This window comes from Malus domestica, chromosome 16, assembly GCF_042453785.1.
Source record: "Malus domestica chromosome 16, GDT2T_hap1".
Lineage (NCBI taxonomy): Eukaryota > Viridiplantae > Streptophyta > Magnoliopsida > Rosales > Rosaceae > Malus > Malus domestica.
This window is the reverse complement of record NC_091676.1, coordinates 39,181,489-39,202,023: the sequence shown is the minus strand read 5'-3', so window position 1 is coordinate 39,202,023 and position 20,535 is coordinate 39,181,489. Positions and strand designations below refer to the sequence as shown.

At 39.3% G+C, this 20,535-nt stretch overlaps 1 long non-coding RNA gene across 1 annotated transcript; it reads right to left on the bottom strand.

The window, feature by feature from the left end:
• Positions 1 to 12,579: 12,579 nt before the first annotated feature.
• On the bottom strand, positions 12,580 to 12,916 carry LOC139192954 (uncharacterized). Its single transcript, XR_011577539.1, has 2 exons — positions 12,777 to 12,916; positions 12,580 to 12,693 (listed from the first exon to the last, which is right to left on the bottom strand). It is a non-coding gene; the product is annotated as an uncharacterized lncRNA (long non-coding RNA).
• Positions 12,917 to 20,535: the final 7,619 nt, after the last annotated feature.

Genomic DNA, 20,535 nt, shown 5'->3' with positions numbered 1-20,535 from the left:
CAACCAAAGCCAGCTGAGAAGGGCCAAGCAGTGGCAGACTTCATCATCGACTTCACATATCATGTTGACATTGTTTTTACGCCTAAAGAAGTGGTTTCATTACCCTCGAAAGCTCAGAAAATAGAACCAACAGCCCCAACATAGAGTCTATATGTTGATGGCTCGTCCAACCAACAGGGTTGTGGAGCAAGACTAGTCCTTACGACCCCTGACAAAGTGGCGATGGAGTATGCTCTTCATTTCAAATTCAAGGCATCGAACAATGAGGCCGAATATGAAGCCCTCTTAGCAGGCTTACAATTGGCCAAACACCTTGGGTTTAAACGAATTGATATCTTCAGTGACTCCCAATTGATGGTTAACCAAGTCACCAACAACTTTGATGCTAAGGATAGCTCCATGGCAGCATATCTGGCACAAAAACAATTGTTGCTCAAGCACTTCCACTACCAGATCACCCAAATTCCTCGAGCGGCAAACAGTCATGCAGATGCTTTGGCTCGCCTCGCCTAAGCAGTGGAAGACAAGATTGGGAGAAAAATTCAAGTCAAATTGTTGGCAGCACCAAGCACCATGGCTGCGGAAATGTGCAACTTACAACAGGGGGATAGTTGGATTACCCCAATTTATAGATTCCTTGCTCATGGTACCCTTCCAAATGACAAAGTCCAAGCTAAGCAGATTCGATACAAGGCTACCCATTACTTGATCATTAATGACCAAATCTACAAGTGAGGTTTTAACCTCCCATACCTAAGATTCCTTACTCCTGCAGAGGCGGAAACTGTCCTTCGGGAAATACATGAAGGAGTCTGCGGAGATCATGCTAGATCTCGATCCCTAGCACACAAGGCTTTTCACCAAGGATATTACTGGCCAACACTCCACCAAGATGCCATTAGAATATCCTACTCATGTGATAAATGTCAACGTTACGCAACTATTTCTCACTCCCCTCCCGAGCAGCTCACTCCTATGATCAGCCCTTGGCCCTTCGCCCAATGGGGACTTGATTTGATCGGCCCAATGCTTGCAGGGAAGGGCAAGGTTCACTAGGCAATCGTTGCAATTGACTACTTCACAAAGTGGGCCGAAGTAGAACACTTGGCAACCATTACTGAGGCAAAAATATAAGACTTTGTATGGAAGAACATCTTTTGCAGATTCGGCATTCCCAATGCGATAGTCACTGACAACGGGCGACAGTTCGACAACAATAAGTTCAGGATGTTCTGCTCTAAGTTCAACATGTTTTGCCTCCCCAGCTCATCCCTAGTCTAATGGACAAGTTGAAGCCATCAACAAAATAATCAAGCGAACTTTGAAAACCAGCTTGGACAAGGCTAAAGGTTGTTGGCCAGAATTTGTATCCCAAGTTCTTTGGTCATACCGCACTTCGTATTGGACATCAACAGGAGAAACCCCATTCTCACTTGCCTTTGGTACAGAGGCAGTTGTCCCAGTTGAGCTTGAGCAAGCAACGTTTCGATTCCAGAACTACGTGCAAAGCGAAAATGACAAACAACTTACCCTCAACTTAGATCTAGTCGAGGAACACAGAAACCAGGCTCACTTGAGGAATGTCGCCTACAAGCAGCACATCTCCAACTACTATGACTCAAGGGTCAAACCTCGTTCTTTCAAAGTGGGGGACTGGGTATTGAAGAAAAGATTACTCTGCAACTGAGTCCCGAGTGAAGGAACACTTAGTCCAAACTGGGATGGACCGTTTGAAGTTGTTGGCATCAGTAGCCCTGGTTCTTACAAGCTTAGAAGCTCCAATGGCATGACTCTTGGCCATCCATGGAACGCTGATCACTTGAAGTACTATTACAAGTAAACTCACATTGTACAAGTGTTAAGCTTCAGTCGTTCGGCATCCTATGTAACGAACACTATTTGGCATGAATTCAATAAATAGGTGATTTAGACAACTCGATCCTAATCCTCTTACATTCCTACAAATGAAACACTCGGGTTCAAAGCTTCAACATGAATGCTTCCAACATGAAACAAAGTCTAAGTATATGTCAACAAGACTATACAAATAAACAAACAGCTTCACAGTATATTCGTTCAATCATACATTCCAACACATTCATACATAAGCCAACTGTGCTTTGAAATGATTCAACATATTTTGTGTCAATCGACACTTGCTACAATGTGCCTAGACACCTTGCCTTTATTCTCACCAACCAGGTGATGAAATGTGAAGAAGGAACTCATCTTCATGCCACCAACCAGGTGATGAAATATACAACCCATACTCTCCTTCATGCCACCAACGAGGTGATGAAATATACAACCCGTACTTTAATATCATTTGGCAACTTGCCACTCATGCCACCAACCAGGTGAAGAAAGAACTCATCTTCATGCCACCAACTAGGTGATGAAATGTACAACCCGTACTCTAATATCATTTGGTAACTTGCCATTCATGCCACCAACCAGGTGATGAAATGTACAACCCGTACTCTAATATCATTTGGCAACTTGCCACTCATGCCACCAACCAGGTGAAGAAAGAACTCATCTTCATGCCACCAACCAGGTGATGAAATGTACAACCCGTACTCTAATATCATTTGGCAACTTGCCACTCATGCCACCAACCAGGTGAAGAAAGAACTCATCTTCATGCCACCAACCAGGTGATGAAATGTACAACCCGTACTATCCTTCATGCCACCAACCAAGTGATGAAATGTACAACCTGTACTCTAATATCATTTGGTAACTTACCATTCATACCACCAACCAGGTGATGAAATGTATAACCCGTACTCTCCTTCATGCCACCAACTAGGTGATGAAATGTACAGCTCGTACTCTAATATCATTTGGCAACTTGCCACTCATGCCACCAACAAGGTGATGAAATGTACAACCTGTACTCTCCTTCATGCCACCAACCAGGTGATGAAATGTACAACCCGTACTCTAATATCATTTGGCAACTTGCCATTCATGCCACCAACCAGGGGAAGAAGGAACTCACCTTCGTACCACCAACCAAGTGATGAAAGCCACTCACCATTCATTCCACCTACCAGAAGACGAGTGGTACAACTTGTACATGTGAACTCCTAACATTCACAAATAATCAAAAACCCTCAAGCTTGACAACTCAACTAGGGGAGCACTTATGCCCAACAAGAGTTATAGTCACCAACAAAGTCTTATTGCAAGCCAACAACAACTTTAGTGCATGGCATACAAAGATCAAGCTATTCAGCCCTCTTGCATCTGTTTCAAACATTTCCCCTCTGTAACAATGCAAACACTACAACTTGTAGAAAGCTTCACACACTCTTGATCAAGACAGTGTGAAGCAAAACCAATTTATGGTGCCAACAAGAGCTTCATCAATGGAGGGCAACCACAATTCTCAAAAGCTTCACACACTCTTGATCAAGACAATGTGAAGCAAAACCAATTTATGGTGCCAACAAGAGCTTCATCAAAGGAGTTCAACCACAATTCTCAAAAGCTTCACACACTCTTTATCAAGACAGTGTGAAGCAAAACCAATTTATGGTGCCAACAAGAGCTTCATCAATGGAGGGCAACCACAATTCTCAAAAGCTTCACACACTCTTGATCAAGACAGTGTGAAGCAAAACCAATTTATGGTGCCAACAAGAGCTTCATCAAAGGAGTTCAACCACAATTTTCAAAAGCTTCACACACTCTTGATCAAGACAGTGTGAAGCAAAACCAATTTATGGTGCCAACAAGAGCTTCATCAAAGGAGTTCAGCCACGATTCTCAAAAGCTTCACACACTCATAATCAAGACAGTGTGAAGCAAAACCAATTTATGGTGCCAACAAGAGCTTCATCAATAAAGGGCAACCATAATTCTCAAAAGCTTCACACACTCTTAATCAAGACAGTGTGAAGCAAAACCAATTTATGGTGCCAACAACAAGAGCTTCATCAATGGAGGGCAACCACAATTCTCAAAAGCTTTACACACTCTTGATCAAGACAGGGTGAAGCAAAACCAATTTATGGTGCCAACAAGAGCTTCATCAAAGGAGTTCAACCATAATTCTCAAAAGCTTCACACATTCTTGATCAAGACAGTGTGAAGCAAAACCAATTTATGGTGCCAACAAGAGCTTCATCAATGGAGGGCAACCACAATTCTCAAAAGCTTCACACACTCTTGATCAAGACAGTGTGAAGCAAAACCAATTTATGGTGCCAATAAAAGCTTCACCAAAGAAGTTCAACCACAATTCTCAAAAGCTTCACACACTCTTGATCAAGACGGTGTGAAGCAAAACCAATTTATGGTGCCAACAAAAGCTTTATAAATGGAGGGCAACTACAATTCTCAAACCTTCGAAACAAATTCAAGATTGTTCAAAGAAAATTCAATTTACATGGTTCATCCAAACCTTCGACTACTACAAGGTGTGGCTGGCATCACAATCTCTTGCTCAACAGTGTGGAAGCAAAATTTGTATATGTTGTCTCTCCCACATTTTCAAATTTCTAATTTTCCCACAAAAAAAAAGGAAATTGGGAAATTCAACAAATTTCTAGTTTCCCCCCAAAGAAAAAGGGAAATTCAACAAAGCTTCATCAATAGAGGACAACTACAAATTCTCAAAAGCTTCACACTATCTTGATCAAGATAGTGTGAAGCAAAATCAATTCATAGTACCCAACAAAAGCTTCACCCATAAAAGTTTCACCAACAAAAGCTTCAACTCTAAAGCTTCACCTACAAAGCTTCAACACAAAAGCTTCACCAACAAAAGCTTCATCAATGGAGGACAATTACAAATTCTCAAAAGCTTCACACTATCTTGATCAAGATAGTGTGAAGCAAAATTAATTCATGGTACCCAACAAAAGCTTCAACTCCAAAGCTTCACCTACAAAGCTTCAACTCCAAAGCTTCACCTACAAAAGCTTCAACACAAAAGCTTCACCCACAAAAGCTTGAAACACAAAAGCTTCAACTCCAAAGCTTCACCTACAAAAGCTTGACCCACAAAAACTTGACCTACAAAAGCTTCACCCACAAAAGCTTCACCTACAAAAGCTTGACCCACAAAAGCTTCACCCACAAAAGCTTCACCCATAAAAGCTTCACCCACAAAAGCTTCACCCACAAAATCTTCACCCACAAAAGCTTGACCCACAAAAGCTTCACCTACAAAAGCTTGACCCACAAAAGCTTTACCCACAAAAGCTTCACCTACAAAGCTTTAAAATATATATATATTTTTTTTTTCAGAAATTTGAAATTTCTAAAATTCTAAAATTCTAAAATTCAAAAAAAAAAAATTGCCTAGGCCTTTTCTTCTTTGGGCCTAACAATTTTCATAACAAATATATATGAAGAAGGAGTTTTGGGCTACCACTTAGAAACGAAATGCCTCATTCGTCAACTCCCTCGACCGGAGACTTGGGGACTCCTATATATGCTACTGCACCTTGATACTCAAAAGTCTCACGACCACTCAATGACTTGGATTTTTCAAGTCTCCAAACGAGAAGTTTTCCTCACTCGGGAAATTAAGGGAGCACTACCTCAACCTACATGCTTCACTCACAAAGCTTCAACATACAAGCTTCAACAAAAGGAAAAATTAAAAGAACTTCGTGAAGAAGGCCTTGCTGTATTTAACACAATACGTTGAAATGAAGCAAAGCTTGTTTATTGATATCTCCGATAAGTTACATATATGTACATATACATGAATCACAATAAACAAACAAGAGTGAGCCTTCATAAAGGTTGCTCAGGAAAAGTCTCAGCAGTCGGCAGAGCCCCAGAAAGATGAGGCACCAAAAAGTGATTATTCGGAGCCTCAGTACTAGGTAGAACCCCAGAAGGATGAGGCACCGAAGGTTGATCATTTGGAGCTTCATTACATGGTATAGCCCCAGAAGACGAAGACAATAAATGCCTATGGAACAAACCCACAAACCTCTGATGATCAAGTAAAATCTGACCATCAGATTCCTACAGCTAGTCGAGCTTCCTCTTCATGTTTGTAGCATAGTCATGTGCGAGCCTGTGCAATTGTTTATTCTCATGCTTGAGCCCTCTGATCTCCTGTTTGAGACTTATCACTTCAGCAGCCAATGATTCAACTTGGCGGGTTCAAGCAAATAGGCGTTGGGCCATATTGGACACAGAACCTGCACACTGAACACTGAGAGCCAGAGAATCCTTAACAGCCAACTCATCAGACCGTTAGGAAAGTAGTCTGTTATCTTTGGGAGTGAGAAGGTTCCTAGCCACCACCACAGCGGTCATATCACATTTCATCACAGAGTACCCAACGGTAAGAGAACCAGTAGGGGATAAGAAGGATGGGCGCCATATGTTGTCTTGAGAAGGCATGGCTGCCTCTTCACCAAAGTTCAAGTTAAAACGACGGTCGAATGGGCCAGACATTCTGAATGTACTCCTTGCACACAATTGGTGCCCTTATAAAAGAAAGGGCAACAGGGCCGTTGGTTCAAAAATCGAAGAGGCACCACTCTCAAGATTTCGAAGAGGCACCACTCTTCGGATCTCGAAGAGGCACCACTCTCCGGATTTCGAAGAGGCACCACTTTCCACATGTAACATCAGCTCCTTGGGTACCACAGATAACTTTGCTAAAGATCTCTGACAAAGTTTAGACACATAAATTTTGAAGGTCCAGCTACCCTACTATTAAGCACAAGGGTAAAGGAACAGCACCACTGCTTGATAACTAGAAAGTCCCAATATGTGTCAACCTCCGTGCTCCGTGGCAAGGCAGACTGGCAAAAATGCCCAACCTTTACTCACATTCGAGAAAACACTCCCAACAAGATTGCTTGCTCAAAAATCGAAGAGGAACCACTCTCCAAATCTCGAGAGCCAGACTCCCAACAGGATTACTTTCTCAAAAATTGAAGAGACACTGCTCTCCGAATCTCAAGAGTCAGACTCCCAACAGGATTTCTTTCTAAAAAATCGAAGAGGCATCGTTCTCTGAATCTCAAGAGTCAGACTCCCAACAGGATTTCCTTCTCAAAAATCGAAGAGGCACCGTTCTCTGAATCTCGAGAGCCAGATCCCCGACAGGATTTCTTGTTTGAAAACCGAAGAGGCACCGCTCTCCGAACTTCGAGAGCCAGATTTCCTTGGACAAAGCTTGCCTGCAATCTTCACACGCAACATCATCTTTCCAGATACCACAGACCACTTTTTCAAAACGCTCTGACAAAGTTAAAACATGTGAAGCTTGCAGCTCCCACTACATTGCTATGACTAAGAAGGGTAAAGGAATAGCATTATTACTTGCTCAAAAATAGAAGAGGCACTGCCCTCCGAATCTCGAGAGCCAGACTCCCAACAAGATTACTTTCTCAAAAATCGAAGAGGCACCGCTCTCCAAATCTCAAGAGCCAAACTCCCAACAGGATTGCTTTCTCAAAAATCAAAGAGGCACAGCTCTCTGAATCTCGAGAGCCAGATCCTTGACAGGATTGCTTGTTCGAAAACCGAAGAGGCATTGCTCTCCGAACTTCGAGAGCCAGATTTCCTTGGATAAAGCTTATCTACAATTTTCACACGCAACATCAGCTTTCCAGATACCACATACCATTTTTTCAAAGTGCTCTGACGAAGTTAAAACATGTGAAGCTTGCAGCTCCCACTACATTGCTACGACCAAGAAGGGTAAAAGAATAACATTACTACTTGTTGTTAGGGAGACTTTTATATATGTCAACCTCCACCCTCCACGGACAGGCAGACCTGCAAAAATGCTCAACCCTTTCTCGTATCTAAAAGGGCACTCCCAACGAAGCCTCTTGAAATACTCAGCTTTCTTCTCCCCCCCCCCAATAATACCTATGCAAACCAGCCACACTAGAGCAAGAGTATCTCATATCGTCAGGGTCAAAAGCAAAAGTATCCCATATCATGCTTTTTCCCTGTCTTTTCCTTTTCCCTTGTTCTTACATGCAAGATAAGGAGAAAGAAAGCAATCAGTCAGCACTTGGAATCAAGCTTCCAATCAGGAACTGACTGCCTGGAACCCATTGCCTGATTACTTACCTGGCATTGCTCTCAAGTACTCATCTTCAACATCTTATGCTTCCAAAAAAGATACCACATCTGTCTGAGGAACAGATAGGGCAAGTGAGAAGGATACAAGGAAGCATGTGGAGACAAGCGCAACAGAACACGTGCTAATTCATCTATTACTTCGTCAACAGCAAAAGTATCCCATATCATCAAGGTCAAACGCACTCTTGATTTGATGGACTTGTTTTGACCCTCAAATTCTTGAGTCAGCCTTATACTCTGGAGGAAACCAGAAAACCCTCCAGCCCAGTTCAAGAATAAGCCTGTGGAAAGTTACTTCTTCAAAAGAAAAAGTATCTCATATCATCTCTTCTCCATTTGCTTCTTATTATCCTTGTTGCTGTTTACGACACAAGGAGAAGGAGAACAATCAACCAGAAGCCGAAGTCGAACCTCCGATCCAGGTTGCTTGCTTGGAAGTCTGATTACTTACCTTGTCTGTTACCTTTTTTGGCAAATCTCCTAGCTCGGCGACTTGGGGGACTCCTACTATAGGGTTTTGTATCGCACTTGACCAAGCCCGAAACTACAAGTAAGCTTCAAGTGAAATTGATACATTACCTTGTGCATCTTCATCGGTTAAAGATATCACCCCTGGATGGAGGAAAAGTACTTCCAAAGAAGATGCCACATCTACGTATGAGACAGATAAGGCAAGTGAAAATGATACCACACTTTGGTACTTAGAAGTTTCGTGATTATTCAATGGCTTGGATCTTGCAAGTCCCCAACCGAGGAGCTTCCCTCACTCGGGAACTTAGGGGAGCACTGTTTGTACCATACTTGACCAATCCCGAAACTACTGAGCACCGGTCAACGTTATACCGTCAAGGACCCAAAAGAGTTTCCCTCTAACCAGGAGGCCAATCACAGCGCGACACGTGTCGACATCAGAAGCCAATCATAGCGTGATACGTGTCAACATCAGAAGCCAATCATAGCGCGACACGTGTCAACATCAGAAGCCAATCACAACACGACACGTGTCAATGTCATAATGAAACTAGAAACTCTCTTCTATAAATAGAGATCATTCTCTCACAATATTTCCTAATGTCATTTGTACTAAATCATTCACTAGTACTCACTAAAGGAGAGCTTGAACCTATGTACTTGTGTAAACCCTTCACAATTAATGAGAACTCCTCTACTCTGTGGACGTAGCCAATCTGGGTGAACCACGTACATCTTGTGTTTGCTACCCTGTCCCTATCCATTTACATACTTATCCACACTAGTGACCGAAGCAATCTAGTGAAGGTCACAAACTTAACACTTTCTGTTGTACCAAAGTCCTCACTGATTTTGTGCATCAACACAATAAGTATTCCAAAAGCTATTACATCAAATGAGTGGCTTTGTGGGCATACTTCCAACACCTTGAAGAAGCAAACTAATTCAAGATCAAGTCTCGATGACCCTTGAGTTAGAACATTCACATTGCAGGACTTCAACACACGTTTTCTACATGTGACAAGCACATGCCTACAATGCACCTTGAAGTGTGGGCATTTGTAGACATGTAAATTTCGTTGCATACAAATGATGCATCACAAAGCTCCACGTGGCATATGACTCATTACAAATAGACAAATCATCAATGACATGTGGCACAAATCAAGCAAAGGAAGCTCAAAAGCATTCCCAAAACTCGGCAAAGGGGAGAAAATCGCTCTTAAAATCGGCAAGGGGTCCAAGTTGCTCGTAAAACCGGAAACAAAGCTAAAGCATCTTCACAAAACAAGCAAGAATTGAATATTGCTCACAAAATAGGCAAGAAAGCCTTATAATTCGGTCAAGCAAGGGAAAGTGACTGAAATTAAGACACAAAACATGCCTAAATTCTCCCATGGACGAATCAAGACATAAATCAAAGTCAAATCCATCCAAAGGCATGGCTTTGGAAGTCTATAAATACAATGTCCCAAGATAAGTATAAGGTCAACAATTTTTACATTGAAGGTCCGAAATTCTCACAAAATGAGAACTTCTGCCAAATTTTTGAAGACTAATACGCTGCCAAAGCATTTTTCGAATAATGCATAACCAAAGCCTAAGCTTTCTTTCGACCAAAGCCGAAGCATTCCTTTGAAGAATGAACAAGCTCTTGTGTCGATTCAAGATCAGGTCACCAAGACCCTTGAATCAACGAAATCCTACATCAACATCACCTTTGCCATATCTTTGAGGTGAAGACTATCCAAGCATCGTTTCAAGCTCAAAACTTGAAGCAATCATTTAATCGTTTGTCCGAGATCAAGTCATCACAACCCTTGGATCAACAACCTACGCATCTACATCAAATTTGAAGACTAAATCAGAGGAAAATTGTAAACAAAGATTGTAACCCTACAAATTCATCAATACAAATCTACTTTGTACACGTATTCTTGTTTCATTCATTACAGAATTTTTGTGTTTACCGATACTTTGAAAACAACACATAACAGGCACATACAGAATATTGTTTCACACAAAGTACATGTAGAATCATGTTATAGATAAAAGTATACGCAGTATCAACTTTACCTCCAAATTTTCATTTGCTTCTTTATAGATTTTTTCATGCAAAACTGCCAAATCCCATTTCACTGTTGTTGGCAAACGTTTCTCCTTTCCTTCTATTGGTTTGATGATTGGGGTGTGATCACAAAGCCAATAATGTAGACAAAATAAAAGTTAGAGATTTGTATATTTTTGTAAAATAAGACAAAAATTGATATTTTTTTATTTTTTTATTAGCTTTTGTTTGCTTACCAGTAAAAGCACAACAGCGTCACTGACGGTTGGTTGTTTGTCTCTTTTCATTTTCTGTGTTCTATCAATTGATTACATCAAGTATCTTGTTGTTTCCTTGGCCCAGTTGTACTAATTTATGTTATTGATGGAGTTACAATTCTTGGCCAAACTTCAAGGGAGTTTCCCTACTAAGCTCCCAAGCAGATTTGTGTTGAGCAAATATAGAATTATAAGGTAGGCTAGATCTTGATTCCCTTCTGTTGTCCCAGTATCAAATGCAACTTGAATTTCTTGTGCAATTTCTCTTCTACCGATTCTTGTCAACAAATCTGTTTTCTTTCAGCTTTGGGATTCTTGAGTCTCTTGTTGACTGATGGGCTTCTCTGCCTCAATTTGGGATCCTAAATATGCATTGGACATCATTAGCATTTACTTTGCAATATCCATTTTTGAATTTGAACATCCCTTTTTCAATGTCATACAAGTTCACTATATGTATGACATCCCGGTCTAATTTCTTCATTTGTAATTCACCTTTTACGTAAGCTTTCACAAGTCTACCAAAATGTGACTTATATATGAATGCCAAGACTTTTGGTTTTTCATTAAGTTTTGGCTTGAGCTCTTGTAATAGTTCTGCAAAGGCCATGATATTCAATCTTATTTGAACATAGTTATCATATGTCGCCTGACGCTTTACGATTTGAGGTTTTTGAGCTAATTTCTTTTTGGTTGCGAAATATTTTACTTTTGGCGACATCTTCATAAAAAAAAAAATGAAATGACAATGAGTATAATTTTTAATCAAATAATATGAAGTCATATAAATGACAAACTAAATGCAAAGGGTAGATGCTTAGCACACAAGCTAGATGCAGCATCACTTAGCGCAGAAGTTATATGCAGCACTGGTACCGTTTGGTACGCAGACGGGATGGAACGGGATGGGACGGGACGGAACAGGACGGAACGGATGATGTAAATCAAATCCAACCTCAGAATTCATATCAATAGAATATAACTTATATAAAACACGTCACTACGCAGTTCAATCTGGAAGATCTGCAACTCAGATTTCCAATCCATAACTTCCAGAGGTCCACAATATATCCCTAGAATAACATCCTAAAATTTCCTTACCATCCAACGGTCGGATCTCCGACAATTATCAAAACCAAGTGACGGTTAACATTCTATATTATGGACTTACAACTCCAATTCCGGAAGATTCGTAAATCGGATTCCCAATCCGTAAGTTCCTATAATCCTCAATTATTACGTATTACGACGCATCAAAGTTTGGTGACGATCCAACGGTTGGATCGTCAATTCACATTTTCACCTATATGCGAAATAACTATAAAACGTTATTTAAAGCACCTAACCAACAATTCTTAATAACTTCTCATACGGTGCTCAAATTGGGTATATGAATATACCACAGTGACCTACTCGACGTCACGAACGTCGAGGAATTTTTAAAATAATTTTTTAGCGTCGCACGCGCCCCCACGCGCCGTGGGTGGCACGGACCTATGCGCGCCCACGCGCATCACCTTCAACCTCGCGACGCCGGAACAGTGCCACTGACGTCGAAAACTGGGTAAACCTGCAACTCGGGTTTTCTCGACCATTTCTTCACCATTTTGACCGAAATTTCTTCCTACATGCTCTAAATCAAGAGAGGAAGAAGTCCATACCTTAAAAAAAACCTTTAAAAACGTCTGAATCTCGATGGAGCAATTTCCCAAAAACCGGTCACCTTGGGACTTCGTGATCCCGACGTCCAAATCGACGCAACGAAGCACTCCGAGCTTCGTGGGAACCTCCTAGAGCTCGCTGTGAGCTTGGATCGTCCTAAAAACCAACCAATAAAAAGTTCTTGAACAGTGCTTAATTTGGTGCTCGTGATTTCGACGTGATATCAAACGAGTTTTTACCTGAAATGGGTATGGATGTGCTCGTAGGGTCCTCACGAACACAATGGTGACTTTATAATCCTCGATCTGCGAAGTTTGCAAGGGTTTTGTTCTTTGTCCGTACGGTTCGAAGGAGAGAGAGAAACCGAGAGGGAGGAGAGAGAGAGTTCTATGAGAGAGAGAGGGTACGGGAGTGAGAGAGAAATGATAGGGTTGTGTGGTCCAAAATTGTACACCCAATCAAAACCAATTATCTCCTCACTTGCAAATGGTTCCAAATTAATAGGAACTTACCTATTTGGTCCACTTCCATAATTTTAACCACACACACTTACCACGAAAAATTCAACGTCCAAGGGCAACATCGTCTTTTCATGCCATCCGTAATTTATTTCTGGGACGGGCTGTCACAATCTACCCACCTTATAAAATTTTGTCCTCGAAATTTCATATAATCATAATCCACCAATAAACATACAATAACCTGGGATACATTTCTCTCATCCGATTCTCTGTCTCCCACGTAACTTTTTCCGTTGAATGATTCCTCCATAAAACTTTCACCAACCTCAATGCCTTGTTCCTCATAACCTTATCTTTCCAATCCAAAATCATCACTGGTTCCTCATCATCAATCAAGTCCGGATTGACCTCCAAGGCTGAACTGGAATCACCTGTGATGGATCCGTTACATGGTGACGAAGCATCGTAACATAAAATACGTTATACACCTTAGCCAATTCTGAAAGCAACTCAAACCTGTACACAACTTCATCGATTCTTTTAGTGATCAACAACGGCCTGATGTATCTAGGACTTATCTTGCCTCTTTTTCCAAACCGTACTACACCTCTCCAAGGTGACAACTTTAAGAACACCAAATTACCCACATCATAAACTCGATCAGTAGCATGTCTATCTGCTATACTCTTTTGTCGATCTTGGGCCGCTTTCAGGTTAGCCTTAATTGTTGGAAATATGCCCTGAAAGTCAATCTTTGGAAGAAATCTTTCAGGACAAATGAATGGATGTATGGATGAATCTTATACATCAAATGGCAAAGACACGAATTAGGACTATCTCAATAAACGACATATGTCCTAAATAGTGTATCCATGGACAACGGATCGATTGGAGAAGTAATCTAATGAAGTTAGACTACAGAGACCTTCTTCACATAACCAGATGTCCAAAAGGTTCCTGGTCATTGGATTGTCGGAGGGATACTGACAATGCGTAGACCGGTACATACTGTGTCCGCTTCAATTGGAAGGATGGAAAGTCTCATCCCATTCGTGTTGTGACACTAAGACAAGTATGTAGGTGCTCATTAAGGGAATGAGTTCACTGAACACAATCGAACGAGAGTACTTGCATGGAGATCTACTCACATGTCAAGCAAGTAACTCTAATGGTTGGAAAGATGTAAGTAATCCTTAGACCTGAGGCATCGTCGTTGTCTTGTGGTTAAGTACTTAATCTTTGATTATGTCAAAGTCTCCCCATTCGAGGGTGTCCACAGCATAATTGGGGTTAAGCCACTTAGTCATGAAGGCAAGTGTATGCGCAACAAGGAATCTCTAATCCTCGATAAGAGAGGAAGAATACTCTAAGATATGATTCGGGAATCTTCGGCCGAAGTATCGAGCGTAATAAAGGAAAGCGTTCCTATACGACTCAATTGGATCATATAAGAAGGAATAATCACATTAGGGGTTTGACATGATATATCCATACCCTAATGATGTGATTGAGAGTATTGTATTAGAGAAGGATTGAATTACATTGTAATTCCAACTGACTAGGTTCTTCGAATAAACTTCTACATTAGCTTGGGTAGCTATGACATATGGTTAGATGTCACTCATAGCTTGTGAGTTCTTCTAGATGATTAGATGTAGTCGTCAAAGAAGAAAGGTGAATTAAAATGAGGTTTTAATTCACTAAGTGATTGAATTAAATATAAGCAATTGGATTGATGCCAATCACCTCACTGCCTTGCTAATTAGAACCTAAAAGATTGTTCACCAAAACACTATTGTGGTGAGTAACTAATGGATGATGGAAACAATTAATTGGATTAATTATGTGTTGTGATTAATTTAGAAAAGTCTAAAGAAATCATAAAAGCGATAAAGATCGTTTTGGGCTTAAAGAAACGTTCGGGTTTAATTGGGCCCATTGGGCTTTTATTCAAGCATTGGATGACTTGAAATAAATGAAAGCCCAAAGCCCAAACAACACAAAGAGGGCCGGCCATATTAAGTGGGGAAGGAGAGAAAATTAGTCAAGTGTTGACTAGGTTTCTTTTGTCTATATAAGCAACTTTATAGAGATAAAGTTCATTAGGGTTTTTGTGTGTTAAAACAACAAAGAGGCAAAAGAAAAAGAGCTCTCTAAACTACACAAAGGCCGGCCACCAAAGGGGGTTTTTACTAACCTCTCTTACACCCTTTTGGTTATTCCTTCATCCTTCTCACTACACTAGTGGGTGAGGATCTTTAGAGGTTTCCTACTTTGGAAACTTGAAGAGAACCTAGGAGCACTCATTGTAACAAAGTGGAGGAGGCAAGGAGGGAAGCTAGGCTCAAGGATTTCAAGGAGCAAAGGGCTTGGAGGTGGTCCATCCTTGGTCTCAAGTCTAGATCAAGAGGTATAAGACTAACCTTCACCTTGTTCTTGATTCTTTAAAATGTTTTGATGCATTATATATAAACCTATGAACCTTGAAGGGGATTTGCATGACTATAGCTTTGATAATATGTTATAAATGCTTCCGCTGCTTTCGTATATTAAATTTGATTTGAATATGCATGATAGTCATTATGAAATCCCATTCTAGAAATCTCATAAATTTCCCTTCAAGTGGTATCAGAGCCAATGGTTTATATATAATGTGTCCTTTTGGATTTTATGCATATGGGTATTAATGTTATGCATGACATATTTATTGTTTCATTCAAAGTATGTTTGTCTTTTGTTTTTCAATGGTTGAAAAATGTTAGTCAAAAGTTGAGAAAGATATGTTTGCAAAAGTGTTTTGTATGCATGAATGAAAAATGAGTTTAAGACTAGTTTGACATATTATTTCTTCATTTAAAAGTATGTTTGTCTTTTGTTTTTCAATGGTTGAAAAATGTATATCAAGAGTTGAAAAAGATATGCATGTAAAAGTTGTTTTGTATGCATAAATGAAGAATAAGTCATGAACAAAATTTGGGGTTTTGTTCAAAAGGGTAGGCACGGTTTTGGGGGTGGTTTTGGGTTGTGTTTGTGTTTTATTGTAAACCACTCACACATCCTATTAAAGCTTAAAAGAAGTGTTCTTGTCACTTTTGTTTTTGGGTTTGAAAAATCACCAAGAATACACAAATCTTGAAAAAGTGTTCATGGTTTTGTTCTTGGTGTTCATAATTGGGTTTTGGGTGAAAATGGTTTTATATGGTTTTCATGCATGGTTTTATGGTTTTGGGTGATGTTCTTACCATCCATAACTATATTAAAACTTATTAAAACCCTAGACTTGTCTAGGAGATTTCCATCAAACTTTCTCATTAAAGCCTTTTAATGCCAAAACCAAGTGACATGCAAATTTGGATTTTTTCCTACTTTGCATTAAATTGTAGCATGTGGGTGAGACTTCCCACCATCCCATTGAATGGCCGGCCTCCCTAGTGGATTTATCCACTTGTGGGGCTATTTTGTAATCTTTGAAAAGTTGATATTTACTTTGAAATATTTACGGTTTTACCCCTAACTTTTCATATTTACATTTAGGCCCCTACTAACTAGAAAGTTAAAATATTTGATTTTAATTTTGTTAGTTGTTTAAACTCATAATACTATTATGCCCATATGCACTAAATCTAAATGTTTATGTTGCATTCCCTTATGATTATTTAAATGTGTTTAAGTAGTTATGAAATGGATGACTTTGGACTTATGCCTTAAACGATAATTGAGCTATATGATAAGGCGCTAAAATCAAATTGTTTGAACCTTGGGAATGTGTTTTAATTACTGTTTAATTGGACCTTGTCACGTTTGACGTTAATCTTTCTCTCCCCTTTTAGTATATGTAATTTATAGGAATTTGTACAAATCGGTTTGTAATTCTTATTACTTCTTAATCTCTATTCGTTAGTGGATTCCCTCTAGTGCTAGACTAGAGTTTCTTTAACTATTGGTAAAGGAGACATAACTAAAAGAGGGTTTTGACATGAGATTAAAGATTAAAAGGGTCCAATGCCCTAATTAGCAATGAATGATTGTCTTTCATTTCTAATGGCTCAATGAAAATGGTTTTAATTGGATTGATAAGCACGTAATTAAATTGACACAACCTCCCCGAGTTTATATTCAACAATGATGGCTCGTTGTTGCAATAACCTAATAAGTCCATGGTCATCCAAGAGCCTAAGATAACTATAAAGTCCAATTTCAAAGGAATGCAAAAACCGTAGTAGTAGTAGTTACTTCCAATATTTGAAAAATTCGTTTTTGATATTGATTTGTTTTTCTTAAAACAAATAGTGGGAGTATCATACGCTACTAGACTATAATGAATACAATTAGTAGTTATATATATCTCCAATATTTTGAAAAATGTTTTGATATTGATTTGTTTTGTGAAAACGAATAGTGGGGATATCATATGCTACTAATTTCATTAACTTTGGACTAGTAGTTATAATAGGACAATTTATTTGATTATGATTAAATAAATAAAATTGATGAGACCTTAAAATCCCTCAACCAAACATATATTAAGTTGAAAGCGTAAGAGTGCTTAGAACACTTTTTCGTGGCCTTCCACCGTGGTAGGCTCCAAGCGTTTATGACTTGTACACCGCCTTCACCCTATCATGGGGAAGTGACAAAGTGCATGCTTATATTCAGGAGGAGTTTATTTAAAACATTTGATGAGGTTAAGGTAGGCAACGAGTATGGCCAACATCGTATCATCGTGAGGTCATGCTTGAACCCCTAGCTAAACCGGCATGGTGGGAAAGAACTTAACTAAGAAACATAATGCCAACATCGTATCATCGTGAGGTATTATTTTCTAGAGGCCAAAAAGATGGGTAATCACAAGAGGTTGTTGTGAATGGGTACTTGTACCCTCTCATTATTATTGTTGCTAGCCGACATCGTATCATCGTGAGGTGGGCTTGGTAATAGTGAGCCTCCCATAACCCGCTAGGAGCTTTCTTTGAAATCTCCCGGATTCCATTATGGGGGATATGGAATTTGCCAAAAATGGTGGGTGGTGTCATTCGGTTTAAAGACCCGAATCGTTTGACTTAATCAACAATCAATCTAATTATTTTATTTGTTTATGTATATAGATATGGTTGGAAGCACACTCGCGAAAATACTCGACAAACATTGCCTAGAGGGGCACAATTTCCCATCATGGTATCGTAATGTCAAGATTCTCCTAACCTTGGAGAAGATTGTTTACGTACTAGACAAGGCTCCACCTCACATACCTCTTGGCCCTGACGCCACTGAGGATGAACGTGCTAAGTATGACAAGCACGTTGAGGATGATACACAAGCCAAGTGCTATCTGTTGGCTTCCATGAATGAGGAGCTACAGAGACAGCACGAGGGCATGGACAGTGCATCTTCCATAATACTCCATCTTACGGAGTTATATGGTGAAGGGACGCGCAACCGTCGCTTTAGCACTGTCTGTGAACTTGTGAAGACCAAGATGGTCAAGGGGGCTCCAGTGCATCAACATGTACTGAAAATGATAGGATTCATTGAACAATTGGAGAACCTTGGTACTCCACTTGACGGGGAATTGGCCCAGGACTTCATATTGGCTTCTCTTTCTGATTCATTCTCGCAGTTCGTAATGAACTACAACATGAATAAAATGGATAGCACTCTCTCCGAGTTACTAAACATGTTAGTAACCGCCGAGAAGACTATGAAGAAAGAGAACGTTGTAGGGACTGCTGCAGTAGCCTACAACAAGCCATCCTCTTCCAAGGCCAAGCCGCAAGGCAAAGGCAAAGGGAAGGAGAAGAAGTCCCCCACTCCTAAGCCGAAAGGAGGAGTGAGGAAAAAGAAGGCAATGGAGCCCAAGGGGACTTGCCACCACTGTGGAAAGGAGGGGCATTGGAAGAGGAATTGCAGGTTATACCTTGCAACTCTTAAGGACAAGCCACAAGGTATGGTTTATGTTCTTATCTTCAATTCTAAATGTTAGATCTTCTAAATATTTATATTTGATATAAAGGGCTAATCACTTGTATAATTGTATATAGGTGGAGGAGCCAAGTAGAAGAAGAACAAGCAAAGAAAATGTGGTGAAGGGTTCGGCCACTATGTTTTTGCTCACTACTTAGGAAGTTTGTTAGGCATTTAAAGATTGTCTTTAAACTTTCTTATTTTGTTAAGAACTAATTATATGGCTTCATTTGATGGAAGGCCACTATTAGTGCCTAAATGTATAAAGGCATTTATATTAGTCTCTAAATGTATAGAGCTAATACCTTTTGTATTAAACATTATGAATGTTTGAACTATCATATTAATGTAATGTGAAGTATGCCTTTTAATATACTATTTCCTTAAAGTAGTGTTATGAATTGAAAATTGTCTTGTTGTATCCTAGATGAGATACAAGAGTTATGTCACTCAATTGTAATGTGATAAACCAAACTTTAGATTTATCAATTATGGATAGATCTCACATGTAGGACATAAAAGGATACAATGAATCTTTAGATTTGGTTCCATTTGTCTACTTATGAGTTCTATATGAATTGACAAAAGTCTAGAGAATCCTTTCTTGAAGAAAAGGAAGATCACATTACAATGATATAAGTAATAAGAAAAACGTTTCTTATATGGTTATCACTTGAAACACAATGATCAAGATCACTCTTGATACAATTAGTAGTTTTGAACAATTAATTGGGCATTCTTAAAATTGTTTTAAAATGTCAATGGTGTTAGTGATTAAACCAAGAAAGAAGTGTCTAAATCTATAAAAGGTTTAAAGACTTTAGTCACTTAAATAACAAGACATTAAACTTAGTGAAGATTGAAACAAATAAGCTTGAAATGTTTCAAAGCTACTACACAATGTCTTCTACCAATATAATCCACTTTTATACATTTTGAATGTATGAAATGATTTCTCATTAAAGTCATGAGAAATAGTGGGAGGTGTGAAAATGGATATAAACTTGAATGTGATTGGTTTATAGTTGTCTAAAGAATAATAGTACTTGACTATTATTAAGAGTTTGTAATTTTAATTGTTAAAAGGACTCAAGCTCTTCAAACGTTAAAATTCTATGTTGTGTAACATTTAAAGAATAGTCTTTGAATGTTGGTTTCGTCAACCTAGCATAAAATGGTTATATGTTAGGAGTTGTCCATCATTCTCTTTTATGAGAACATGCTAATAACAAAGCATATGGACAAGTTGATGAAACAAAAGGGAATAAGTTTCAAAATGAGTCACAACATATGGTTTAACAACTAGACAATCCAAATTCAACATCTCATGTAACGATATTGCTCTATGTAGTTTTGATAGAGAATTATATTAACCACCTAGAAGGAATGGTTGAGTATCTATATCCTTAGTAGGAGCCATGCTTCCACTAAGGAATTAGATAATTCTTATATGACTACATTAAAGGTCTTAGTATGACTAAAACTTGAAGTATGGTGTATGACATCGTATAATTAAATGAATAGACTTGATAAAACAAGTCACATATTCAAAAGGAATTACTTTAGAAGGAATTCT